The following is a 26,765-nucleotide window of genomic DNA, read 5'->3' as shown; positions in this document are numbered from 1 at the left end:
TGATATATTTATCTTTTGAACTTTAAGTGAGCTCAGCTGAAAAAAATGCTTCTCTTCATCACATGACTGGAAAATATATTACACCAGAGAAGAATATTGCTGTTTTAGTTTAGAAATTAGAGGCTAAATATAATTTTCCACTATACTTACTTTCACAAAGTATGGAGTAAATTATTTACACTACAGTAAATTCTTAGTACATATTCCAAAAGGTGGTAAATTCAGCATTCTCACTTAAATTAATGGATATTTTGTGAATGTGTGTTAAAACTAAGACCCTTAAGATCTTATGTTGCCCGCTGAAGCCTTAAAACCACTCTGATATGGCTAGAACAAAACAAATTTGTCAACAAAATGAAACCTGGAGGAAGGAAACTAGTATGGAAGAGAAAGACACAGACTGGCCAGTGGAGTGACAACAGAGAAGCAGCTAAAGATTTGGTCGCTATCTGTGTGACACCCATCCCCATCCAGATGTGCAGCGTATGCTGGTCACTACATGCAGTCTTTCTAACCGAAAGGTTGCACAAATGCAGAGGTGCCTGTGGTTCCCAGCCAGGAGTGCTGCATCACTGGCTGCAGCGGGAGCAGGACAGCGCAGCAGCTCCATGCGCAGCAGCTCCATGCCCGGGCTCCCCGGCCGCTCTGGCTTCCCGGCACACCGGTGCACTCAAGTCGCTCCCCAGTCCTGAGCTGCCCCAGCAAACAGGGCTGCAGGGAGCAAGCTGCAGCCACAGCAGCAGAGAGGGTCCTTCGTGTGCCTCGCTGCCTTCGCTCCCCTGCGTGGCTTGGGAACCAGGAGCGGGCCGGCTGCACCCCAGCGCTTCCAGCCATGGCAGCTGCTCCCAGCCGCCATTTTGCCCAGGGGTCATTTTCCTGTCACATCCCAGACGTGCAACCCTCTGCGATGGGAGAGCAGCCAAGCAGCCATCAGCAAAGGCTAGGGCCGGGTGGGAGCTGTGGCTGCTGCCAGAACAATTCATCTGACACACAGCCTGTTCCTTACATGCTCCAGAGCTGTACCCAGGGAAGAAGGCTATGGGAACAGGCCTGATAAATTGTCGCACCTGCCACAAAAGCTGGCACTCCAGAGGATGAGAACCTGTTTCCTACAGTGTGCGGTCATCATGTTTCAAACCTGTTGTGCTTCTTTGATAATTGGGGTGTTTTTTGTCCATTTTCCCTGTGTGCATCTATGCAGTGCAAAGGAAGGTCCAGGGCTTATAGCTTATAGCATCAGTTGGGAACTCAGGAAATGGAGACAATTCCTGTTCATTCTTGCCTGACCTAGGGCAAACCACATACACACAACAACTTGGAAGTGTTTGGATACCTACCTCCCACTTAGCCAAGCAAGAATGAAAATCTGTGCCCTATCAGGAAAACACAGATGTGAGTATTCCCTATCTTCCAGGGCCATTATGAAGATGAAGACATTTCTGGTATACAGAAAAAAGGGTGATGGCAGTCATTCAAAAATCATATATATAAGAAAGGGTAGTGCAAACACAGAGGAAAAGTTGCATGGTTACCTAAGGCAAAGAAACATCTTTAGATGTTTTCAGTTGTGGCTCAGATTTGGTAAAAATATGTTTAACAAATCTTTATACTTAAAAGCTATGTCTGAAAACACTCCTAATCTTTTATTTATTTTTTTGAATAATGATATCAGTAAGAGACCATTATATAATCACAAGAAAATTAAAGCTCTCCAGGGCATGATCTTAGCTGTGTAATTAATGAAGGTGGTTAAAAGTACAAAGTGAACCTGAAGCAAAATTTGTACCAGAACCACACCTCATTATGTTTTGCTGCTTAAGTCTGTCATAAATAGAGATGTTTATTACACATCTGCCATTTAAAGTACTTATTACATGCAGTGTTATATTTTATTTAGATTTAAAAATTTAAAAACACATGATGACAAGCTGTGTTACTATTAACACATGCCTGAGGGGCCAGGCTGCACATGCACATTGTGCCTTGGGTTATATTGCAGTTCATTCACTTCAGAGTTACAAATCATTTACAGAAGTATATTGTGTAATTAGTGTGCCTAATTTCAGTCCATGGAGTTTCATTGGTGTGAAAGAACAATCAAGCACTGTATATCCATTCACATTTATTAGGCCAAACTTTGTAGTGTGTCCTTGGAGCATCAGTCCTTCCTCTGCTTTCAACAGCAAATGGCATTAAAATCTCCAGAACTTCCCAAAGCAAAAGCAATTATTTACTTTCCTTAGGATTTTTTTTTCCTTTAATACAGAACTGACTCCAGTGTATGGGCAGAAAGGTGCCTATACAAGAGATGGTGCACCAGTTATATGCTTCATAATTCTCTCTTTTTCAGGTTTGTTTTCCTGAACAGACTGCCCTCCAGGGTTGGCTTTGAAAAAGTCTTTCACAGAAAATTATTTTGTCCATAATGCAGAAAATTGTGTCATTTATCCCACTTGTGAGACAACTTGGAATTTATTCACAATATTTTTCAAGCACTTTTTCTTGCACACTTGAAGTAGTACTTAGTACCATAGATCCTTCTACCTAACTATTTTACTTACTGATGGAAGGAAAAAAAACCACGTATCAACACAATATAATCCTCTTCATATTATCCAAAATAGCTTTTCCATATAGCAATTTAAACAACAGCTGTCCAGTGGCAGTTCCTGGGTATATTTCTGTGTGACTGAGTATGTATAACAAGTAATGCCTTAGAGATTCTCAGCTCACCTGTAGAATAAAATTCTACATTACCTGATAGGTTAAAATGGACACAGAAATTTTACATAGATTGAAGCAGAATACTGTTTATCCTACCCACTGAAAGACAACATTCCATATTTATGGAAAAAAAATGTTTTAATGTGGGAAAGTGTTTGCAGGGTATATTTACTTGATTTTGGTCCACTTTTTTATATTTTACAATATAGCCAAAAGCAAGCCACTCCAAACAAGAACTGGTAAAATATACATGACATACACAGTCTTTAGTGTCTAAATGTATAGTCTGTAAAGATAAATATCTCTACAAAAATATGAACTCTGAATTTAAAAAACAGAAAGTTAGAGTTTTTTCTTCATCCTCAAAGCAAAATGTTTAAACTTCCATCAGTCTAGTAATGAATGTTTTAAATAGAAGCATAAAAGTCACAATTTCATACAGAATTATTTTATAACAAAGTATCTTGTATTTACTAAAGATTAGAATAGGTGCTACATCCATATTAGAATTCGAGAAGTAATTACTGTATTTTGATTTGTGACAATGTATAAGGTAATATTTGTGCAGTAACATCAGTACAGATGCTTCCATTGAAATTGAGCAGGATTCTTGGAGTGTAAATTGTAAAGCAATCCCAAAAATCTACTGTAGATGCCAGATGTTTGAATGTTGTTTTATTGCAAGCGTGTATGTCCTTTAAAACAGAATATAATTATCTGGAATTATACTGTTTGACAGATTGAACACTTTCCTAAATGCATGAACTTCGTGAGAAGTAAAAAAAAAAATTAAAAATTGATGGAACATTAATGCATTAATTGGCATAACTAAATAATGGAATAACAGAGCTGCATGAAATATAATACTCTCCTATTTACAAAAGTCTCTCTCACTCCAACCAAGACAGCTTATTTTCACTGAGAATTCAATACTTCATAGGCTCAGTGCTTTGGCCAGGACCCAGCTGAGTAGGTAATTCTCTTCTTTTCAGTGGAGTTACTCACATGCCTAAAATTAAGAAGGAGATTATGTAGTTTGATGGACAGAATGCAGAATACTCCAGTTCTTTTCAGAGTCTCATCAGCAGGCTGCATATATTGACACTTTGAATTTTGATTTGCAGTATAGGGCTGTATTGATTTGAAAAGTAGAATCAAGAGGGAAACTAATGAAACAAGGAATAAAAAGTTGAAATTCATCTGAGTTTTGATCCTAAAGTGATCACCAGACTGTTTTTGCAAGATTCTGCCACTGCTGCAGTCATCAAGAGATAACAACTGAAACCATCCTAGTTTTGAAGGTAAGTGCTATTTGTATTGCATTACATTAACTTTTAGGGCAAGCTGCATGGCTCTACTAATTTTGCAGGGCCTCTGCTATCTCAGTACAGGGATGGTGTGGGGAAGACTGCAGAGTACAAGGATATTTGGGAAAGATAATTAGATTCTGGTGTCATGATTTGATAATTGATTTTTTTCTGTGGGAAGAACAACCTTCTCAGAATTGTATGCTTTTAAAAGAAACCCCACTATGTCCTGAGAAATGGATGGCACTCCACCAGCAATCATACTAAGCCTGTCCTTTTAAGGAAACAATCCACTAATTTCAACCATACTTGAAAGAACAAAATCTAGAAAAAAATTAGGCTCCTACAAGTAGCTAAGGGAGATGTACATGAATACTCCAAGAGAAGGACAGTTGGGCAGAATTCAGGTGTAATACGTTAAATTTGAGAGTAGCCCTTTATCTAACCATTACAGATGACTGACTGGTCATTCAGAACACCTTCCAAACTTGCTGCAAAACTGCTCTGTCTGTCTGGTAGAGAAAGTCAAATGTGAGACTGTTCCTAGTAAAAAGGAGAAGGAACACCAGAGGATAACCAACACCGACAGGGAATATGTTCAGGCTTCATTAGATACTTACAGAACAGTGTACGGATGCTCCCAATTTAGCTGTCATTTAAGACTTTAGAGGGCAGGTGGAGAGATACAGAACCCTGTAGTAAACAGAGCAGGAGAGTGTGGGAAACAGTATGAATGGACCAAAATGGGATTCAAGTGGTCAGTGTTCATGGGTAGGAACTCCAGTTATAGAAAGTACTTTTCTTTTTCACATTGAAAACAATAGAACAATACACACTGAAGAAACATTTATTAGATATAAGAAATATGATGTTGCAAAAAGTAATAAAAAGGAGATATAGGAAGTTATTAAAATGGAATATTAAGAGAAGCCAAACCACGTTTATGTGCTAATTTCCTCTAAGAAATTTTACAGTGTTTGAAAACTAAGAATTGCCTTTTGGAAAGAACAATAACGTGTTCTCATGGATTTCCACAGAACAATACTCTGAGACATGATGGACAAGTACAGCATAGTAAACAGGTAGACACAGGTGCAGATTTACTGGCAGCTCTGCTCTGAAAGCAGATCCTTCATTACAGGTCTCATTGTGGGTTTATTATTAACACGTGTTTCCCCTTTCCAATGAGTTTTACGCTTTTATTTATTTCTGGAACACTGCTCATGTTCCTGAGATTATTTTGAAAGAAGATGCCTTGAATTCAATCAGAGGAATGGTAGCTCAAAGACATGTTCTTTTGCATGTTTGTCTTATCTCTTTCGCAGAGAGAGGCATCCGTAAGAAAAACGGAGTCTCCTTCCTTCACTTATATTGCCAAGGGTTTTAGCAAAACAGTGGAATAAATTCCTTAGATAAAAAAATACTGCCTCTCCTAACAGTTTAGAAGATGTTAATATCTTGGGGCCAAATTTTAAAGTTTTAACTTGATTCTTATTCTTCCACTCCTTTGGTACAACTCCATTTATTTTAACAGTTTTGCCTGAGGCAAAACCTCAGGATTCAACTCTTAGAGAATACCAAGTATCTTAAAAATAATCCTAAATGCAAGTAAGATCCTTCAGGCCGAAACCATTCCAGGGTCTACAGGAGACATCATCATAAGTCTTTAAGCAAAAAACTGAAACATCATTATTTAAGCCTGGGAACACTGTTTTAAAGCAACATTCTTTGATGTTCTAGAAAAATGTAAACAAAAGATGTAATTTGTGAGGTTGATAATTGATCAAGTTTTCAGAGTGCAAAATAGCCCTACAGGAATCTGATAGAAGTATCTGAAATTACTGTAGGGAAGAAACTTGATCTTATTTTAAACATAATTAAAGCCTTCTGCATCTCCACAAAACCTCCAAAACCCTGGGGATCTCTGATGGTTTACCCTCTGGGGAGAACACACAGATATGAATTTTAATAGTGTCTTTTGGTAATGTGGTGGATAAAGACAAATTGATTACAGCAGTCTGGAAAAAAGCAGGTGATGCGTTACCAGGGCCATTGGGTTCATGTTTTCCCAGACATGGTGAGGGCCACCCAGATTGTAAAAGAAAGCTGATATCTTTAAAAACTTGATTTGGGGCTTGATATGGATTTCTTATTTCCGGATACACTGGATTATATCAAAAGAAAAATAAGACGTATGATACAGATTCTGTTCTCGTGTACACTAAACTAAATCTAGGCTAAAACTTCTGACACCAATGGATTTGCCTCAGGTTCATGCCCAATGGAAGAGCAATGCTGTCCTTCTTATTATAATGTCTATCATTATTATCTTGTTTCACGACAAACCCTGTGAAACCAAAACAGAGCAAAAGTCTGAGAAATCTGAACTCTTGAGATAAGTGTTTCTACAAATTTGCATGGAATACCAAATAGAATATTCTTGTAGAAATCCATAATGAAGATATTTGTGCCTGATCTCAGAGGACATGGTTATTTTAATTCTGTTTCCAAGAGAAACTAGGTGTGCATTCTGATGGGACACAAAGTGAGATTGTGGTGGCAACTGTAGGCTCCTTGCACTCTATTTCTTTCTAGACCATTTGGAGTTATACTAATACAATTAGAGACAGACATATGAACTGAAAAGACAATTCACTAACATGCCTGAAGATCACAGCAGATGGAAAGATGGATGGCAAGTCTATTCAATTATCTATCCTTGAACTTTGTCAAATTTTGCTGATTGCTCTTTGGTACATGTGGATATACACACACCAGTTCAAGTTTGCACATATGGGTCAGGTTGACATTTGATCTGCTTTCAGATCTAGGCACTTTTCAGTACCATAGGTATCCTGCAGCCTGCCACAGAGCCATGAACTTGGTGTGCTGGGGAGCCTCACTCATTCCTGTGTTCCATATTAGCCTAGCTTTGAAAAAGGACATGGACCCAATAAAAATACAAACTAATTGTCCTTACAGATGTGTGGCCCTGGAAAGCTCTGCTCAGCTGCATCTAACTGAAAAAAATAAGACACCTCTTTCTGTGCCATGGGAAAGCCAGAAACTTTGCTTTTTCAGATGCGCAGGGCTGTCCTTTAACAGGGCTAGAAATGAAGTAAATCATTTAAAACAAGCACAAAGAGAGAAATCCTGAGTGGTCATCCTGTCTGTCAAATATTCTAAATTAATGTTAAGTGGTCCTCACCTAGATCACAGCATCTATACTGAAAACAGCAAGTGGAACTTCCTTAATCACTAGAATGAAGTCATGCTTGGCCTTAGATTCTTATTTACATTTTGCAATGGCACAACCCTTAGAGAAAGAATACAGAAAGCCCATCTTCTCCCTCATTCCAGTAGTCTTTAATCTGGCAGTTGGATTGCCTTGCTGGGAGGCAGTTCTCTTGGGTGTGAAACCCCACCAGCAGAGCTGGGGATTGACCCAGGTCTTTTGTGTCAGAGGTGTGTGCTCAAACTATTATATCAAAGGCAAGATGGCAAGGCTACCAGAACTGGAGCCTTGCTTCAGAAGATAAATGAGCTGTGCTGGGTCCTGAAGAAAGGATGCTGGTAACCTGCTTCAAGAAGTGCCAGGCTGCAGATGCAGAGTGAATGGAAACAGTTCCTAGAGGCTTTATGAGATCCACTGGGGAGTAGGTGTGCAGTATTACCTATGTCCTTAAAATTTCTCAGCTGGCCAATTCCAAGCTTCCAGAGCAGCTTAACTTGTCAGCTGTTTTGAAAGCCAGCTCTTCCCCTACTGCAGAGGGAGCCTATGCATCTAGCACAGAGCGAGCGCCGAGGAGCAGATGTCAGAAGGCTGGTGTTGCAATAATTAACTGTTAGACACCTAAATCCTCACTGTATCTGACCTTCTGCATCTGTGAACCATTTTTAAAACGGAACTACTAGCCTAAATTCTTCAGGTCTTGCAGAATGGTACCTGAAGGATCAGGTCATTCAGCATTTCAGGTCACTGCGTACCTGAAAGGATCTAGGTCATTCAGCTTGCATTTTACAAAAGTGTGCTGGCTTAGCTGCCCGTGTCTACAAGCTGTAGGTATCCCAGGAGTTTGGCTACATTCCTTTGTCTACCCAAGGAACCTGAGATACAAATAGGCAGATATTTAATTTTATTTGGCTTGGGGTTTTCCGTGCAAGGTCTGAAATTACACAGGTCTGTAATGGAGGCTTTTCTTCTGAGTTACAAGCCAGTGGCATACCTTTATATAAATCCTATTCTTTTATCCAAATAGGAGCTAAAAAGGCTTAGCTGGTATGATGCAAGTTAGTATCAATCTTTTGATCCAAAGCTTGTTTTATTGAAAAATTTAAAATAATATTCTATTATGCAACTCTCAATCTGCATCAATCTTTCTCCTCAATAAAATACAATACAGTAATTCACCTCTAGAACAGCAGAATGTTTTCATCTCGTAATAAGCATCAGTGCATGATAAACAAGAAGACGGTGGTGTTTTCCTACACAACAGAGTGAGTCTTTCACATGAGAAACTGGGAGAGGATGCTGCTAGGCACACAGAAATTGTGTAAGAACAGATGCTGATGTCTTTTCAGATAGATTTAAAAGACTGGGACTTACTGGCTTCAGAGAGTGACTCAAAAAACAATCAAGACTAATTTAAACTATACTATGTAATATCTGTTTGTCATATACTTATATACCGTGGTATGATTTTACAGCTTATTTGCAATCTAGCAGAGTTTATACAATTAAAACAATGATCAGTTAATATAGTATGACAACAAAGACCTACACAATAAAAGTGTCTCCATGACTTCTAGATGCAAGGATATGGGTTTCCCACAGAGTTGTGGCAAAGAGTCTGTAAATTACAGTGGGTTTTTTTTCCTTCTTTCTTATTTTGCTGTTGAGATGAAACATTGACTAGTTTCTTCTATCCCATTCCAGCCCTGGATAGCTGTACTCATTATGGAGCCATCCATAATATGCTAGCATCTAGGCTGCCATTTTTCTGTGATGTCAGTGATGTTGCCGGAAACACTGACAGGAACTGCCATACCATGGCTTTAAAATCATCAGAAAGTAATCAAGCAATACGCATATTAATGTGGAGTACAATCCCATCTCCCAGAAGGTCATTGACTGATGAAGGATCACAAACCCAAACAGAAGGAAGCTTCATGTCAATTTACTGGCATACAATGGTCCTTGTGCTTAATTGTTTAGATCAACTACTAATAACTTCACAAGTTGAGGGTTTGTATTTCTTCAGCTCCCAGTCTTTGTTCACTGTTTTAAACTGAATATATATGGTTGTAACCATAAAGTTCCTTTCTTTGTGCTTGCTAAGTTCATGGTCTGAAACTTGCAGCAATCAGTTCCTTTACCTAGCTGTTTACCACATTAAGTCAAATTGCAAAATCCATTCACATTTGAGTAACTTTCAGTTAATCTGAGAGAGTAAGCATCATGTTTGTCTTCCCAGCCTTGTTCACTACTGCATACAGCCTGGAAAAAACAGTTCCTATCTTGTCATTTGCCTTAGCTGGATCTCCTATCTGACAGACCTTCCAACGACTTACCCATCAGTGCCCTGCTTTCTTGCCTTTATAGCTCAGAGTTCAGATTTGATCAACCTATCAGTCACTTTGACAAGCTACAATAAAGGAAAAAAAAGCTGCACAGCTATAATTACACATTGCTCTTTCTAAAAATGTGACCAGCTTTCAAAAGCTATCCAACACTGTGAGAAACTCACTGACTTAACAGTACTGCTGCCAGAAAACTAGTAGGAGCAAAATTAGCCAGCTGAGAATATTAATGAACTTCAAGAGAGAAAACTGGAGACCTGTCTTCGACCTGCTCTCAAAGAGAGCAGCAGAAATAATACAATTCTGTAGTATGGTTCTCCCGTGATGAACTTACTGTTCCAAAAGCCAGTATACTTTCATAGTCTGCCAAAGCTGACAGAGGGAAACATCAGTCAAAGCCTGTAACTTAGGACCAAGTTTTCCAATTGCTTGGGCAGTTTCTGACTTGTAGAGATAGCAGTGAAGAGCAATGGATTCATATTTCACAGAGCTCAGGTACAATGCAAACACTGATGAGGGTCTCCTGAGAATACTTTGTGGAGTTTGCATGAATTTTTTTTTCTTTGACAATACTGGCAGTAATCTGCAAGGAGTTCTTTCTTTGCTCCCTGTGGAACTTTTTGACTGGTTTCTGTTTACATAATCAAAATTAGAATCAGTGAGGAGAGACAGGGAAAGCATGAAAACTGATGTAGAGCAAACAGGTAATTACCAACCTTTGCTGGTACCAAACAAAACCTTTCCCATTAACTTTTGTTTACTCCCCCTATGTAGTAGGTGCTCTGGCTCTCATTTTTTCCAATCCTACAGATGAGTTAACTGAGAGGATCTATCTCTATAAAATAGGGAATCCATTTTGAGTAGGTTGACTGAGTTAGTTGGCTAGTCCTCCCATTGGAGCAATTTTTAACAGCAGGAGTGTATCCAGCAAAATGCAGTTCTTCACACAGACCTCCCAAGTTGTCCCATCTCTCCATCAGAGAAACTTTTGTGAGGTCTGGGGAAGGGAGAGTCCTTCTGTAAAAATATAAATAAAAATGCCATGTCTAGGTGGAACCCTGGAAGAATTCCATGGAAGACTATCTCATTATGAACTCTTTTCCTGCACATTGTGCACTAACCTGAAATATTAAAGAGCAAGGCAGAATATTAACGGGGAAAGCAGAGAGGCTTCAAGTAAGTGGGATCTGGACTCATTTGCTTTTGCTTTTTCAGATTATCTAGAAGATCTTGGGTGAGAGGTACAGCTGCTGTGCCTCATTTTCTCCACAAAAAAAAAAAAAAAAAAAAAAATTTAATTAATCCCAATGATGTGCCTCCCAGAACCATCCAGAGAGGTAATTTACTAGGATTTTCATAAATCTTGTAAGGAGGAGCAATGTATTTTTTAAACAAATAAAGTGTGGCACACACTCCAAATTGCTAGTTCAATACATAGAACAAGGATTAGCCTGTAAGCATAATCCTTAACATTATTCTGTATTATGTGCAGTATCCTGCTTGGAGATGCTATCTTGTTGTCGGCATTTTTCTTCAAAATAGTTACACTATAAAATCTATCTCAAATCAGGTGACTGAGCAGGAATTGAATGTGTTTGGTTGGCAATTGTTTTGAAGGTTTCTAAACCTTGATAGCTCCCCCAGAGAACTGCATTTGCTTTAGGCAATCCTTAAAGCTAGCAAGAGAAAAGCTACAAAAAGGCAGTTTTGATGCTGTTAAAATGGTTATATTGGGTTGTGCATTTGACTTGGCTTTCAGGAAAATAAAATGGTTTATATGGGTGTGGGCGAGAGAATGACATAAAAGTGCAAGTTATTCACCTGGACTATTAAGCTATTTGTCCCTGTGTTCCTTAATACCTGGTTTCTGTCTCCAAAAATGCACACAGGAGTATTTTCAGGCTAAGGATATATTATAGTCTCTCATCAGTTAAACAAGTGGGACTGAAAAATACCAGGTTCTTACTATTTCTTTTCTCTAATGCCTGTTTCAATAGAGATATGAGTTCTGGGAGAAATGTATGACTTCATGCTTTTTTTTTTTTCCCAGAAGTAATGATAAAGAAGTAACATGAAAGACTAGCCCAAACAAAATCTTTGAACTAGAAGATGAACCAGATAAAAGACATACATTTCCCAATTCACTGCTATTTGTGCTTGTGAATTTTTGGCAAAGCAAGTTCTCCCTTGAGTTCCCAGATGCCCTATTCAATTGGAAATCTTAAAGGCACAACCCAAAGTATGGGCAATGTTTCATGAACAAAGTAAATAGGAAAAAAGCATCTATTAATCACCATTTCTGAGTGCAAGGACGTTTTAAATTAATTTTGGTTTATATTTAAGAAAAAAATTTGCATGCAAACTTGCCAGGATGTACGTTGGTCAAAATGTATTGTGCTCCCCTAGCAGGAGCCAGGGAAGGAGAATATAAACTGCAACATTCCCTGGGCTTCTGCAATATAGCATCTGCTCTCAATTAAAGTGAGATGTGGTTTCTAGGGACTGTATCTATGGTATTTATCTTACAACCATATTTTTTTATTATTTTGCAATGATTTTATGAATTGCAATTGTAGTTTAAATAAAGGGGTGTTACAGTAGTGACCATATTGTCTGCATATTCCTTCTGTTGAGAATCCCAATACATATCATGTTACTGTCACAGATTTAAGGAACAGCCATCTGTGAAGCACCAGGACATGAACAAGACTTAAATAATTAAATCCACTACCTCCACAGAAGACACTCTCTGTTGAGGAACAAAAGGAGAGAAAATGTACATGCTCTCAATAGCCTAGAAAAAGCCACCTGGCAAGCCACTGTCACTAGGTTCTGTGGAAAACAAACACAGGCAAGACTTGAACTTAAAACTCTAAGTTTTAAATGCATAAAATGGAGTTTCATCCAGCTGCATTATTTTTCCATACCCCCTCCTCTGAAGGCAATGGGGAACTTTCATCTCAGTTAGTGACCAGCTCAAGCATTAGCATGCAAGGGCTAAGAAAGGGCATTCTGTTTGAGAAGGATAAAATCTACTAATCAATTCTAATTCAATCCCAAATAGTTCCCAGAAACAGGTCAATTCATACTTGCCATGTGAAATCACTGCTTGCAGCATATGGCCAGCTGTCAGATGACCTATGTTACAGCATGTTTTTGCTTTTCCCTGACACTGAATGGTTTGTTAACATTTACCAGCTTTGTGTGAAAGGGATGGTCACAGCCAAAATTCATTCCCTCTGCCCTTTCTCTTGTCAGCACTGCCAAATTGTTACCCCTTCTGTCTGGATTATGGTACAACCAGGTAGCTCTGTTAGCTGCTGAGGAAGGTGAAAATACCCACCTTATGCTTATGATGTAAGGCAAAAAGGAGGCCCCAAACCAAGTACTGAGAGTTCCATTATCCACCCACAGCATCATCCCATACTGCCAGATGTTGTCCACTCTATCCTGCAGCTCAGAACTTTCACAGAGTCTATCTGGGCTACAGCATGCTCAGCCCCACACCCAGCAACTGAAATATAAGAGCAGAAAAACTAGACAATATGAGTGCTTGAAGACTCCACAGGGCATAGGTACGTCTGATGAAGTGACCTTTACAGGCAGACTTGAGGGTGCAGAATGAGCGTAGTTGTTGAGTCAGTTTGACAGCCAGCTCATCCTGTTCTTTGGACAGATCACAGATGTGTCCCAAGAATCTAATCAGGGTAATTCCCTACCAGGAATGTGTTGATTCTAGAATATTAAACATAAAAATCAAGAGTCCAAAGCTCTAATAGGTGCAATAACAGAGGAAAAAAAAAAACCAACTTCTGTTCCAATCTGCTTTTAAGGAATAGCCCTGCCAGCAAAACCGCAGAAATGTCAACAAGTCCATCACTTAAGCAATATGAGCTCTGCTGAGCTGAAAACTGTACTAGTTTACTTCGCATCGCTTTAAAGAAAATGTGTAGTCCAGAAATGTTTCCCCAAAAGAAGCATAAATTATCCAGAATATTTAGGCAGAAGACCACGCAGTAGACATGGCCATATAACCAGGCATTCTTATTTTTGAATGGTTGAAAACACTCTCTTTTTACATAGCCGCCACTACAGAGAAAAGGTAGTGACCACTTGTTACCAGTCAGTGTGAAAGTCAGTACTGTTTCCAAACCCAGCAGTCCAAGGTGACTATTGCTAGCCAGGTTAATATGAAAAAGATTGCTTTTCACAGCTGTGTGCTGAATTAATATTGAAATAATAACTTCTAATTACAGCACAGAATATTACAGTTGCTTCTGTGCTGTAACTAAAATATTTTGGAAGATGAAATAGTTGAGAATTTCTATATTCTAGAAAAAGGGCCAAGAAGCAGAAAAAGCAGGCAGCAGTTTGTGGTTTCAGCTGGGCCAGCCCACTTTATTTGTTAGTATCTGACACTTTTTCAGCCAGCCCTTACTAACATTAACAGACTACAGTAGCAGACTACTATGCTGATGTCACAGAAGAAAAGCATCAGCATTTCTGAAGCAGCTGAAATAGTGAAAAAAAGAGACAAATTCATGTCAACAGATGTGTTTCACCACTAATGATCATGAAGCCATGATAGTTCTAATTATCCAGACTTCCTCTTATAATAATGGCCCCAGAAAATATTGACGGAGTAAAAAATAACATCAGTATACATAAAACAGAAAGCAGATGACTGAGATTTTTGAACCAGAAGCCATAACTAGAAAAGGACAAATGCTTTTGAGAGTCTGTCGGCTATTTGGCTAGATATATTATTTTAAAATTAAATCTACCAGTCATAGCAACTAGATAATTTCTTTCAAGGCTCTGAATGGGCTCCTACCAATTTGTAAAGAGTGGTCCTATACTGAAATTGGCCATTGACAGAAAGCAAAATCGGAGTCAATTCAGCAACTTACAGAGCACCAGTTTAACTAATCAAGTAAGTCTGCTTATAGGACCCAGTCTTTCAAGAACCTAAGATAATCAATCCCTGGTCTCAGCAGAATTTGAGGATGATAAGCACCTTGAAGGTTCAGTTCTTAAGACAAAAAAATAAGTCAGAAGAAGTTCCAAAAAAACTTTCATGAGGACCTATGAAAATCCTAAAAACATTTAGCAAAATGTGAAGCAATTGGGAAGATTTAGAGGAGCACTGCAAATGCTTCCTGTCAGGGTAAAGAAGTCACCCATTCACATTTAAAGTATTTACTGATTTTGCTGCTTCTTTTCTTGATTGTGGTTTTAGCTGTCTCAAGTGGATGCCACAGCTGGTAGACTTCTAAAACTAGTGGATTTACCAAAATTACAGACCCAGAATCTTTCCCCTTTCTCCCTATTTTGTAAAAATTACAGTAGGCAGACAGCAATATATTTCTATGTGTGTTAGATTTATTGAATCTTAATCTCTGTTTTTATTCTCTTCATACTCTGGTAATTGACATACCTATAGTGTACCCTACTTTGCCACAGTGACAAGAGACTGACTAGACCAGACAAACTTCTGAAAGGCAGTGAGTGAGATCATATTAATTTAAGCTGCACTCTTCCACTTGAGACATTCAAACAATTAAAGAAAAAAAAAATCATGCTCTGAAATCTATATACTTAATATGTTCCACAAAAGCCACCAACAATAAACTTATAAACAATCTAAATTAGTGGCTTCACTTTAACTGTTTAACATATCTAGTGGAAGGGTAAAACCTTAAACAACAAGCACAACATTTGCAAGATTTTTGTCATGGATTATACCAAAGTGTCTGCGTATGTAGAGATGTGCTGTGGCACTGAACAGCCTGCAGTTCACAGCCAAGGATTAGAAAGAAAAAAGTTACTTTGTATAGTCCTTTCTTCTTATAGAATGTATATGTCAGTCTCCTCTTTTCAAATTTCTTTATGTTTACTTGAAAATTGCTAAGCTATATTTACATGGATAATGAGTTATTATCATTACAACTGCACTCTATTATTAGACTAGTAGCTGCTAACTACCATCTGCATTTCTCTATGACTATGCTTTCAAAACCTGCTTTAATGCAGAGTCCTAACCACCCTTTAAAACTGAGGGGAGAAAAAAATTGTGCATTGGTAAAGCCTTAATCTGTTTATCTGTTCAGGATTCTATCTCACTTTTTGGGGTCTCAGAAGGAAATGGCAGGGTAACAGTCCCACTAAGTGGACTCAGGTTCTGAGATCCCCGGTTATTCAGTGCTCAGCAATAGCTCTTTTAGTTGTTTACTATAGAAAAAACTGACGTTAGTCAGTTTGTGAATTTTTTTGAAAATAACCATTTGTCAGGAATTACACTCTTTTCAGTGCCTACACATGTAATCATGGGAAAAGCCACAATCAACAGTTTTTCCAAATACCATTTTTTTTACCTTTTCTGCATCTTCCACCTTCCAATTCTGGCCTTCCAGTTTCTCACGGCTATTCCCTCAAAGCCATCAGAAAACTGGGAGACACCCAAATATGCTGACTCTTTATATTCTGCTCATATCTTTTGAAAGCACGATCTTCATTTGATTAGCAGTGAGCAAGAACAGGCAACCCTCTACAGTTGCTAAAAGGAGAGTTGCTGTACTGAGAAGAGAAAATAAACCTACATGAGCATTCAGCTGTACACAGGCTGTGGAGCAAAGTTAAACTGCACCACTTGTGGCTTTGTTTGAGTATCATTTCACCAGGGCCTGAGAAAGGGACTGGAATTACTAGTGAAAAGGCATAGCATGAAAAATGGCAATAACAGGTGCATGTTTTACTAGCATTAGCCAGCAACACCTGTAACTGATAGACCAGAGCATGGGACTTCTAATAAATGGACACTGTCCATCTCGATAATTATATGCTGGAAAATTTCATTTCTGAAATCTGTGATAAATTATGACAGAATGGAAGGCATGTTGGCACCTTTCCAGTCATTGAGTTCTTAGCCTCATTTCAGACTTTGCCCAATGGACCTGCATTCGATAAGCAAAAGATTAGGGTGGATGCATCTGGACAGAATCTAAATGAGGGTGGAATACAGACTGCTTGTGTATCTGAAGCAACACCACTATGGGAGGAATTGTGGTTCCCACAGACTAGTGAAGAATATCAAAGCTGATAAATGCATTGAGAAAATGGGGGACAGTAATTTTCTGAGGATGATGCAATGAAGACGAAGATAGTGCAGGGTTAGAAAATTGGTATTAAATGAGAAATATATGTGGACCAACCACAAGCATAATTTCCCTTGAGACTAAGTGAGTGTGAGGATAAATGTCTGGAAGCAGTCTCTGCACTAGGGGTTCAGAAGAATGAGGAAAAAGGAAGCACAGCAAAGCTGTATGAAAACTGAATAGAGCAGTGCTATAGGATACTTCCGAGCAATTCCATTAAAACAGGATTTTCTCCCATCCCACAGAGGTTTAACTGCCTGTCAGACATATATGATTTTTACACCAGACTTCCAAGTAAGTGCAAATTGCTCTCAGCACATTTCAAGAACATTTGTTAGGCCATTTTAAAAGTTGGAAGCCAGCTGTAGTTTGGGAGCTGCTTTGTAGCTGAAAACTAGCTGGTTTGTGTTTTATAAAACCAGTCCATAATGGTCATTAGCCTCTTCAAAAACCATTTACGTAATAATAAGTGAGAAGTTTAATATTTTCAAATTGACTACTAAATACATGTAATACTTTTATATCTAAAAACTGTTGTGACTGAATTTGGTGCATATAAGGGCAAAGGACAGACCACACCAGCATGAGCGAAGGACTCCATGCAGATACTGCTCAAGCTTTCACATACAGCTGTCACTGCATTCAAGTTCTTATCTGCAATACTCCAATGTGAGATGTGGGCAAAGTCCTTGCAAACTGTGGCACCTCTCTGTGGTTCTGATCACAACTCTTTCTCCTCCTGTGAGTATTCCCACTGCCATCTTTCTGTCCAGCTGGACTGCTCAAAGTCATAAGAGTCAAAGGAATGAAGTTATTTCTTCCTGTAGGACTCAATCCAAAAATCTCATTACTTTTAGACTTACAAATCATGTGATCCTGTCAGGAGTCTATAAAAAATTGAGTATTCTGATACTGTCAATAACAGCTTTCAGAGAAAATTCTGCTCAGTAAAAGCTTTAGTATCTCATTGTTGCTCTTGCTGTAAACACACATCAAAATATTGGAGTTTCCTGCTGAATGAATATTTCCTTCTTCAATCTATATGACTAATTTTGATTTTAGAATGCAAAGTGTTTTATTTCATTTTGTGAATTTGAATTTGTAAGATGAAGACGACTCATTAAAGGCTATTCCATCTCCCTCTGAGACATGCAATAAACCTGGGTGGTGTACTGGTTGTAAGATCTACTCTTCTTTATAGTCCTTGTCTGCATACCTACAGCTGGACTAGACATCCAAAGAAGAATCCAGTTCAGAGATATCATCAGCCTCAATTTAATGAACTCTAGTTCCGAAAATTAAATACGTTCCCTTCTAAATCAGTTTTTCTCAAGAAAGTTAGACCTCACCTTACACCATTTTTCTGAACCTGTAGTTAAAGTTATATCTAAGTTCTTTCTGGATTGTGTTACAGACAGCCTACAAGACTTGGTTCTAATTATACGACTCAGTTTCTGCCCTTATAAAATCAGAATCACATCGATTTGTCAAATATATTGTAGACTAAATTATTTGTAGGGGGATGAGATCTCCAGTAAGACCACGTCTTATTGCAGATTTAGCATACTGTGTGCAGATAGCTTGGCACAGATGTCATAAAAGATTATCAATTTTCTTAAGATTTCCCCAAAGCATAACAAAATTATTTTGGTATTTGAAAGTCCCAACACATGATCATTTAAGCTATCTAAAAAAAGAGAAGCTATTCAAGTCTTTCTTAGTGTTCTTATGGGTCAGTGGCAGCAATAAGTTCAGAAAGCCTGTCATGACACTGTAACATGGTACCTGTGTGTTTCCAGTGCTTCACAAACTGCCCCGTGAAAGAAGGCAAGTTTAGTAGGTGTGATTTTGCTAAACTTTCAGCATGTGCATGTTCTAAGTAGCTTGTCAGGTCCATAAAATCTCACTCAATTAAAACAGTCCACTGACTGACCCACAAGAAGCTGGTACACTGGCTGTCTGATGCTGTCTGTAGCTTGATAGCTAGAAAATCAATCCACTAGGCAAGGAAGCATCCTTCTGATTTCTCAAAGTTGACAATGTGAAGCAAAATACAATGCAACAAAACCTGAGGTCACAAGACCATTCCTGTGAAATGAAACCAAGGAAAAAAGTTGTCCTGTGTGTGGGATCTACCTCTAATTTCTTTAAAGGATATCTGGTCTGTCTGCCAACGCACACCCTTTAGCAGTCCGGCCAAAAAATTGCAATTTTGCACTTGTTAACAAACAGTACTGGAAGCTCAAGAACTCAAAGAGTGAGATCTTCTGTATTTGACAAGAAAAAAAGAAATTGTTTATTTCTCAATTGATTTGAGCAAAGAAGTATAGGAGAGGATCCCTTCAGTCAGTCAAGTCTTTCTCTCCTTGTTCAGAAGGAGACGTCTGGCATGGTAATTTCACTGCACAGATATTCCTTCACATGTACTATTACTCTGTCTGTTCCTAGGACTTACAGGAAACACTCTAGTTAAAGCAGTAGTGCACAGAAAGACAGAAAGACAGTCTTTTCTACTAACAGTTCTTACATCCAAGAGGAATTTCCTACTCTGTAAATCTTCACAATGCTTAGACGAGGTAAGAAAGCAAAGGGAATTCAAAATTCACATCTCCACCCATAAACCCATTACTTTAAAAAAGGAGTCCCATGAAAACATGGAGGAAAATTTCACTACCTCTATTCCTCAAGTTTCTGAGTGCTCTTGCCATGTGAGGAGGCTGTATGACTTCCTGATTCACCAGGGAGTGAAACATTCACAGGGTATGCACCAGAGCCCCAGCTTTGGTACCCAGTGCTCAAAATGCAGGTGGAAGATCCATGTAACAGCACAAGTAACAGACAGAATCCTGCTGGCTGTCGCTGAGGCAGCTCAGAATATACATCAGTCCTTCCAAAGACAATTCAAACCTTTTAGCTCAAATTCTAGTTGCTTTGTATAAGAGCACATTAATAAATCTTAAAGATTTATTAAAGCACATTAATAAATCTGTGTTTAAACTGACAACTTCAGACCACACCACAATCCTTTTGAAAACTTACAATCATAAAAACTGAAGATGTGGGTATGAAGAACAATGCTTTCAGGAGGAAGGCAAGATATTGTTCATTGATAATTAAAATTCAGAGGTTATTTCAAGCCTTCAGCGACTTCAAAAAATGAAACTCTCCCACACATTTTGAAGATATTCTGTTCAGGTCCTACACTGTCTTCCTTTTCTTCAACTGACATTCCACTGTGCCCCAGTACTGATTTCTGACTATATTTGTTGTGATAAACTTTACGGTTGTTTATAATGTGAGGGCACTCAGTGAGCCCAAAGAAGGATTTGGATCCCCCCACGTCTCCCTCTTTCTGCTTATACACAGCAGTACAGAACCATACTTGAGACCTGCCTAACCCAAGAAGTTGTGTCAACTGGTTCTGTCACTTAGCTGCTATAAATCCTTTCTAGGTAGCTGTGGGATAGTCTGCCCTCATGAAATTGCACTCTAACCCCTAAAAATCTGTCTTAAACTATAAGTCATAATGAAGTATGAAGTAGCAGGTTTTATTCTCTACTCAATTTATTCATCTTGTAAGCCATTAACTAAAACAGGTGACAGTTTTGTTGTGTTTATCTCACTTGGAATATTTTATTTTACTCTTCAAGATTTTGGAGAAGTCTCAAGTGTCACAGTCTTATCCTCCTTGGGTAAGAAAATATTTTCTCAGGCTGGTTTTCAGTTTGCCATCTTTCATTGGAAATTTGGTATTGCAAAAGAGGGCTCCCAGACTAATATGAGATTATATTTACAGTTGTTTGAGGCTTTTTTTTATTATAACTCCTCTTATTTGTCTTCTGATGGATATGTTCTAATCATTCCAGTCTCACTTCAGTCTTCTCATTATCACATCTCCATAATAGACATTTCCTTTTGGAAATTGCATGACTCGAACATACAATATTCTTACATTAAAAAAAAGGTGCTGATTTTTCTAATGGTATAAAATATTTTCAGTATTGTTCTCCAGACCATTCTTTTGGTCTTTCAGGTTGAGTAACCTAAAAAGCCCCCTCCTTAAAGATTTTACAGACTCATTCAAAACAAGTCCTTTCCCTGTCAAACGCGCATTGAAGGTAGGAAGGAAAAATGTGATGTTCAAGCAGTCATTAAGATGACAAATTCTAATGCTATGTTATTTCTGTAATTTTCTTTAACAGAATTGCTTTATTTATTCTGGAAATTCTTAGGGAATGATTCTCTATCACCTTTGTACCATAACAGGGCAGCTGGGCATTCCCTGATGTAGGAAATCCCTGCACAAAATAAGGCAGTGTAGGAGGCCTTCATAGGTGGCCAAGGCGGAAAGGAGCAAGTGGCATAGGATAGGCCCTTGGGAACTGTTCTAACTAGTGTAATTTAGAGCATTCCTGCTCTCAGTTATGCCAGGGGCCACTTTGGCATCAATTCAACCTAGAATCCAGGGAGATGAAAAATGGCTTAGAGCCACTTTCCCCCTCCTTATACCCTGGGCCTGCACCATGTGTGGTTTGGCTGGCTCTGAGGATCTGGCCCCTACATTTTTAAACAGAGCATTTTAAGTTGAAGTTGAAAAGTGAAAGAAAATGGAATATGAAGAGTAAAAGGAGCAGAAAAGTGCTAAAGGGAGACATTAAAAAAAAAAAAAAAAAAAAAAGAAGGAGGGAAACAGAATGGGTAGTATTGCTAAATGTGAAGCAGTTAGCAGAGGTAATGTTTAGCAAACTGAAGAACTGGGGAAGTCTGGATTCACTTCCCAGCCACACCAGAGACTTACAAGTGACAACGATAGTCTATTAAGGTCACTTTCAAGGGGACCACTGAACTTCTCTGACCAGCTATACTAAATATGTTTAGCTTATTCCCTGAGAACTAAAAAGCTTTGCCTGCAACAACTGTCACAGAACCTGAGGTAGTAAGTGCCTTACAGCCTAATTACCTACAATAGGCACATGTCTGAAAAAAAAAGACATTCCTGTCTTGAGAAGATCCACAAGAAATAGAATAGCTTTGGTGCAAGGCTGAGTGCATGGGAACTCAGAAATGATGCTCTGTACTGCAGCTTCTCCTCTATCATGTGATCATAGAGATCATGCTATATCACACCATGGTAATGGAGAGCTCAGATCCCATGGTAAATCTGCATTCAGTGTAGACAGGAGACGGAGGTAGGAAGGGATTTTAGGGTTGGGGGACCCTAAGATTTCATTTCAAAATGCACTTGTTCATCAAGCTTTACTCAGGGCTTCTCTTCACCTTGGTATCACATCTGCAAAATGGAAATACCAATTCTTCTGTAACAGCAGTGTGGTAAGGACGCATTGGCATGGAATATGTCCAAACTCAACAACAACATGTAAAAGGTGGGGGGGGGGGGGAAATCCCTATGCTGATGGAACTTCAGCCTCAGATTTAAGTGTATCTTGACAAATAGACAAAGGACAGGTGTTTCCAGATTATGATTCAGTATGTATCCAAACATGCTGATAAAACTTTAAAATTATTAGCTGGAAAATGTGGATGATCTTATTGGAATCTTGCAATATCCATTATACTTGAGTTATGCCACACTATGCAAAGTGCCAGAGCTGGAATGCTGGCCATGTGGACAGAGGTATAAGGTGTGCAAATATTCATTCTGAGCACCTTCAGCATACCTTGTCCTTCAGCCTTTGTCATAGGAGTCTCCAAGGAATAAATCCTACTCTTCCAGAAAGACTGACTGATAAGCCAGAGTCTAAAAAAGAAGGAATGGAAGGAGGGAGAAAGAGAGCTAGAAGCAGAGCATAATTCCCATTTACAACCCTTCAAACCTTACTATGTCTAGCAGGTTTAGTAGTATCACAGTACTGGCAGGTGTTGTGCCCTGTTTCTGCAGCATGTTTGTAGAAGTTCTATATGATACACCCACCACTACTGCTTGCATGGTGGGAGATGATGTTCAATAGCCCTGAATGTGTTCCTTACCACAAGCCAAAGCCCTTGTTTGAAGTGCCCAGGGAGATAATCCTAAATTTTCCTGACTCAGAGATTGTCAAACTGCAAGTTTGAGAGGACTGTCAAACCCCAACCTCTTGTACCTTTCCCAACACACTTCCCAGACCAGTGGAACACTACTCCAAACTTCCTTGGTACCTAAAACCCCTTCAAGCACTAGCATTATTCTCCTTTTTCTCTGAACCTCGGGCATCCTTTCTTCTAAGCATGAACCTACAAACTCCTTTCTGAGGTCTGGAATAGCATCAAACTGTTCCACTTGGTGCCTCCATGTTGCTGCTATTGCTTTGCTTGCCTCTTCCCTCTGTTACCACTCTCATTAGATACTACACAGGGCCAAGCCCTTGCCTAGTCCTCCCTGTAGCAAAACAAAGCAGAAAGAAGAAAAAAAGAGGGAGAGAGAAAACAAAACAAAAAGCCCCAGTTCCCACTCTGGCAGAGATTTTGAAACACAGAGTGCAATTATGAAAAGGTTATCCAGATGGGACCCAGAGGGCGGGTGAGGGGAAGGAGAGCTGTCATCCAAAGGGAAAAAAAATCAGATGTATGGTAGCCCTATTCCTATAATATGATTCCTATTCCATGTGCAAATGTACAATGCAACGATAGTTCTCTTAGCCCGCATGGGCTGGGTTAATTGGATGTAAGGAATTTTTTTTTTTAAATAACCCATTCATTTGATAAAAATCCAGCCTCAGTGATCACACCAAGCACAACTATTTCACTAAAAATACTTGTTTCTAATTAAATGAGATTCCTTCCTCCTTTTAACTCTCTACCCTACGACACTGAAAAGCCAACCCTGTTGAGAATATGGTTACAATGTAAAGCTAGTGCTTTCAAAGTTCTCAAATTTTCTTTGTATTTAAACAGAGCTGGGTATTTTTTTTCTGAAATAGCCCCTAAAAAATTCATTCTCGGAAAGAAACCCAACAGAAAATGATGATGTAAAGGGTGAATAACTGAAAGGCTGCAATCAACTGAGTGGTGATGGCCCTTATAATGCCCCCGTACAAGCACAGGGTGTTGCCATGAGCTTCACCTGTACTGTGTGGCCACACATAATATGTCTCTGTTTTACTACTGCAATACTTGAAGCTGACTATGAGTGGAAAGATATTTGAAGGGTTATTATGACTGTGGAGGATGCTAAAATAGCATTACTTATTAAAAACCCCCAAACTATTACTCAAAAACTCGAGAATTATTAAACCCCTGTCCTTAGCATACATGAACTGAAACCTAACTTACTGAAGGTGCCAAACTGAGTTGCAGTTTTCACTTCTCTGTCTGAGGCTAATCAAGTTTCTGTCACAAGTTACAGCAGCCCCAGGATTACCTGAAATTCCTGTTGCTGCCACAACCCAGCATGTAAAATAGCTGGCTTCAGCTACTGCTATGTGTTACCAAGGGGTTTTTTTTTATGGCAAGGGAATCCCAAAATAGGCTCCAAGAGAGTCCTGGTTAGCAGTTTCTTAATGTATTTTTCTACTGCTACATGAGCACTAACTGGAGCTAGAAGAATAATTTAAACTCTACTAAAAAGTTACCCATCAAATTCTGTAATTTCCAATTTTGCAGTTAGCTAGGAGAGAAAAATAGTATGATCCAATCAAAGTGTATTTAAATACTTACAAAAGGCATATCAGAAAGCAGTACAAAGTAAAAAATCTCAAAAGGTTAAATTCAACTTTCTCACAGTACTCGAAAGTTAAAGGTATTGTGATAGGGAGGTCTGTGGGGGTGGATCTAGATCTGATTGTGTGCATTTTTCTGACATCCCATTCCAAATATTTTTTTAGGAACTTTCATAAACCACTCTAGGCAAGTTTTTTACTCTAGTCTGTCAAAAGGGTATTCTAATGTAACGTGCTTCAGTGCAAGGGCGTATTTCCGTGACTTCGGATATCCCTTCCTAGATGTCCTTCACACGCGTTGCCAGATGTGACCGGAGTCGCAGCCGCAGCTGGCTCTGAATGGCAGATGTCCGCAGCGCGGTTGTGTTTTGTCCTGGCACCAGCCGTGCCCCCCCCCCTCCCGCCGCTGCTAAAACTGCGTGCGGTAGTAGATTGCGTTGTACTACAACCCTCAGCCGGTGCGAAGCAGAGATTTTTGTTCTTCTATAGTAACTTACGCAGCAAACCGTACAGTCCTAAAATTGACCTAGAGAGGCACAAAAAAAAAAAAAAAAAAAAAAAAAAAAAAAAAGCGAGAAACGATTCCATCTATAACTAGAACACAGCTATTCAGCTATTTAGACAAGACAGGATAGGCAGAAAAAGTGCAGTCAGGATCCTGTGAGTTTGACTTGAGTGTACTAGCGCTCACAACTCTTTTCCTTCCCTCGCTCCCTCTCCCTCCTTCCAAAAAGTCTGCATTTTATTTATTGATTGGACGTACTTTACAGATCGGAGGGCTCTTCCCCTCACCCCCACCCCATCCAACCCCCGGCTCCTGCAGGAGGAGGAGTAAGAGGGGGAGGAGGCAAAGTGGGTGCATTACGAGCTGATTGTGCTCTTGCCCCGACCTCCAACAGCCTGATCTGCCTTTGAAGTTTTCCACCCCTCGACTTGAAGTGAGATCGATTACAGAAGAACAACAGGGACAAAGAATCTGCTGCTTTACGTGCAGCCACTTTCCCACGATCGGGGCAGCCAGCTCGACAGCAGCGAGAGATCACCGCTGTCCCTTATGCTCCTCCTTGCCACCATTCAGAAAACATGCAGCCCCCGCCCCGCTTCACTTAGGAAAGTTGGGGGGCAGATTACAAAATTGAATCACGTTGTTTAAGAACGAAGCAACTAAAGGGCGAGTAACACAGTCTCCGTCTTTGAAAGGAAACAGGAAAAAAAAAATCGGTGTTGAGTATTGGTAGTTCTGTGTAGGGGAGGCGCATTTATAGCGTAGATAAATTAAAAAACATGGGTAAGTGGCAAAGTTTTGCGAGAGGCAAAGCAAGAGCCTCCTCCTCGGGTTGCTGCGGCGTTGGGGGCTCGGCGCAGACAGGCGGGCACCGAGCCCGGGGGGGTCACCCCGCCCGGCAGCGTGCCCGCGGCGCTGCGGAGAGCGCTGCGGCCACAGCTGCCCTGGAGAGCGCGGCAAACCTTTACCTTTGTGTCTGGTAAACGCGTGTGCGTGTGTGTGTGTGTATGAGAGAGTGAGAGACTACCGCAAGGACAGTCCATAAACCGGGAGGGGAATGAGTGCGGGGGGCGCCGGGACAATTATAAAGGGCACAGCAAAGATGTTAAATGCCTTACCGAGGCGAGCGGAGCCGGCTCCGTCCAGCCAAGGGCCGGAGGGTTCCAGACCTTGCCTTGCCACAGCCCTCGAGGATGCCCCTCCCCGGGCGCCTTGGGGGATCCCCCGGCACCGAAGCTCCTCCAGCTGGCCCCCGGGCCTTGGTGGCGGTTTTCCCTGTGGCCGCCACCCGCCGGGACTGGAGCCTCCCGGCCAGCGAGAGCCGCCGCCTCGCCCACCCCGGGCAGCCTCAGGGGAGCGCTCACCGCCCCCTCTGCCCCTCTCTCAGGACCTGCCAGCCCGGCCGGCCCGGCCCGCGGGGGGGAAGGGGACCGGGGACACGGACTTCTCTTCCTTCCCTGGCCCGCCAGGAGTGGAGAGAACTGTTGCTTAAACTCGGTTTGAACCCATGGCACGCCGGCTGGCTTTTTCCAAGAAGAAAAAACGCGGTTAATGTGTCACCGGGCATCCAGTCCATTCATAAAAAAAAAAAAAAAAAAAAAAAAAAAGGAGAAAGGGAAACGGCGGCAGGGCGCAGGGACCCCCAAAGAAGGCGGCTGCGGCGGGGGATTTCCTCCCCCTGCCGCCCGGCCGGGCCCCTCCTCCCCAGACTGCGCGGCGTCGGGGCGGCGGGCGCACGGGACGCGGACAATCAATAGCCACGGTCACAAATTACCGCAGGAAGTGTTAGCTGCGCACCAGCTCCTAAACAAGATCGATGGCCCCCCGCTGCTGCACAGCC

At 40.2% G+C, this 26,765-nt stretch overlaps 1 long non-coding RNA gene across 1 annotated transcript; it reads right to left on the bottom strand.

Annotated features, from left to right (window-relative positions):
- Positions 1–1,194: 1,194 nt before the first annotated feature.
- Positions 1,195–26,541, bottom strand: LOC119708081. Its single transcript, XR_005258957.1, has 3 exons — positions 26,044–26,541; positions 4,652–4,724; positions 1,195–3,733 (listed from the first exon to the last, which is right to left on the bottom strand). It is a non-coding gene; the product is annotated as an uncharacterized LOC119708081 (long non-coding RNA).
- Between the last annotated feature and the right edge of the window lie 224 nt (positions 26,542–26,765).

The sequence above is a fragment of the Motacilla alba genome, chromosome 1A, assembly GCF_015832195.1.
Source record: "Motacilla alba alba isolate MOTALB_02 chromosome 1A, Motacilla_alba_V1.0_pri, whole genome shotgun sequence".
NCBI lineage: Eukaryota > Metazoa > Chordata > Aves > Passeriformes > Motacillidae > Motacilla > Motacilla alba.
This window is presented reverse-complemented; position numbering and strand designations above follow the sequence as displayed.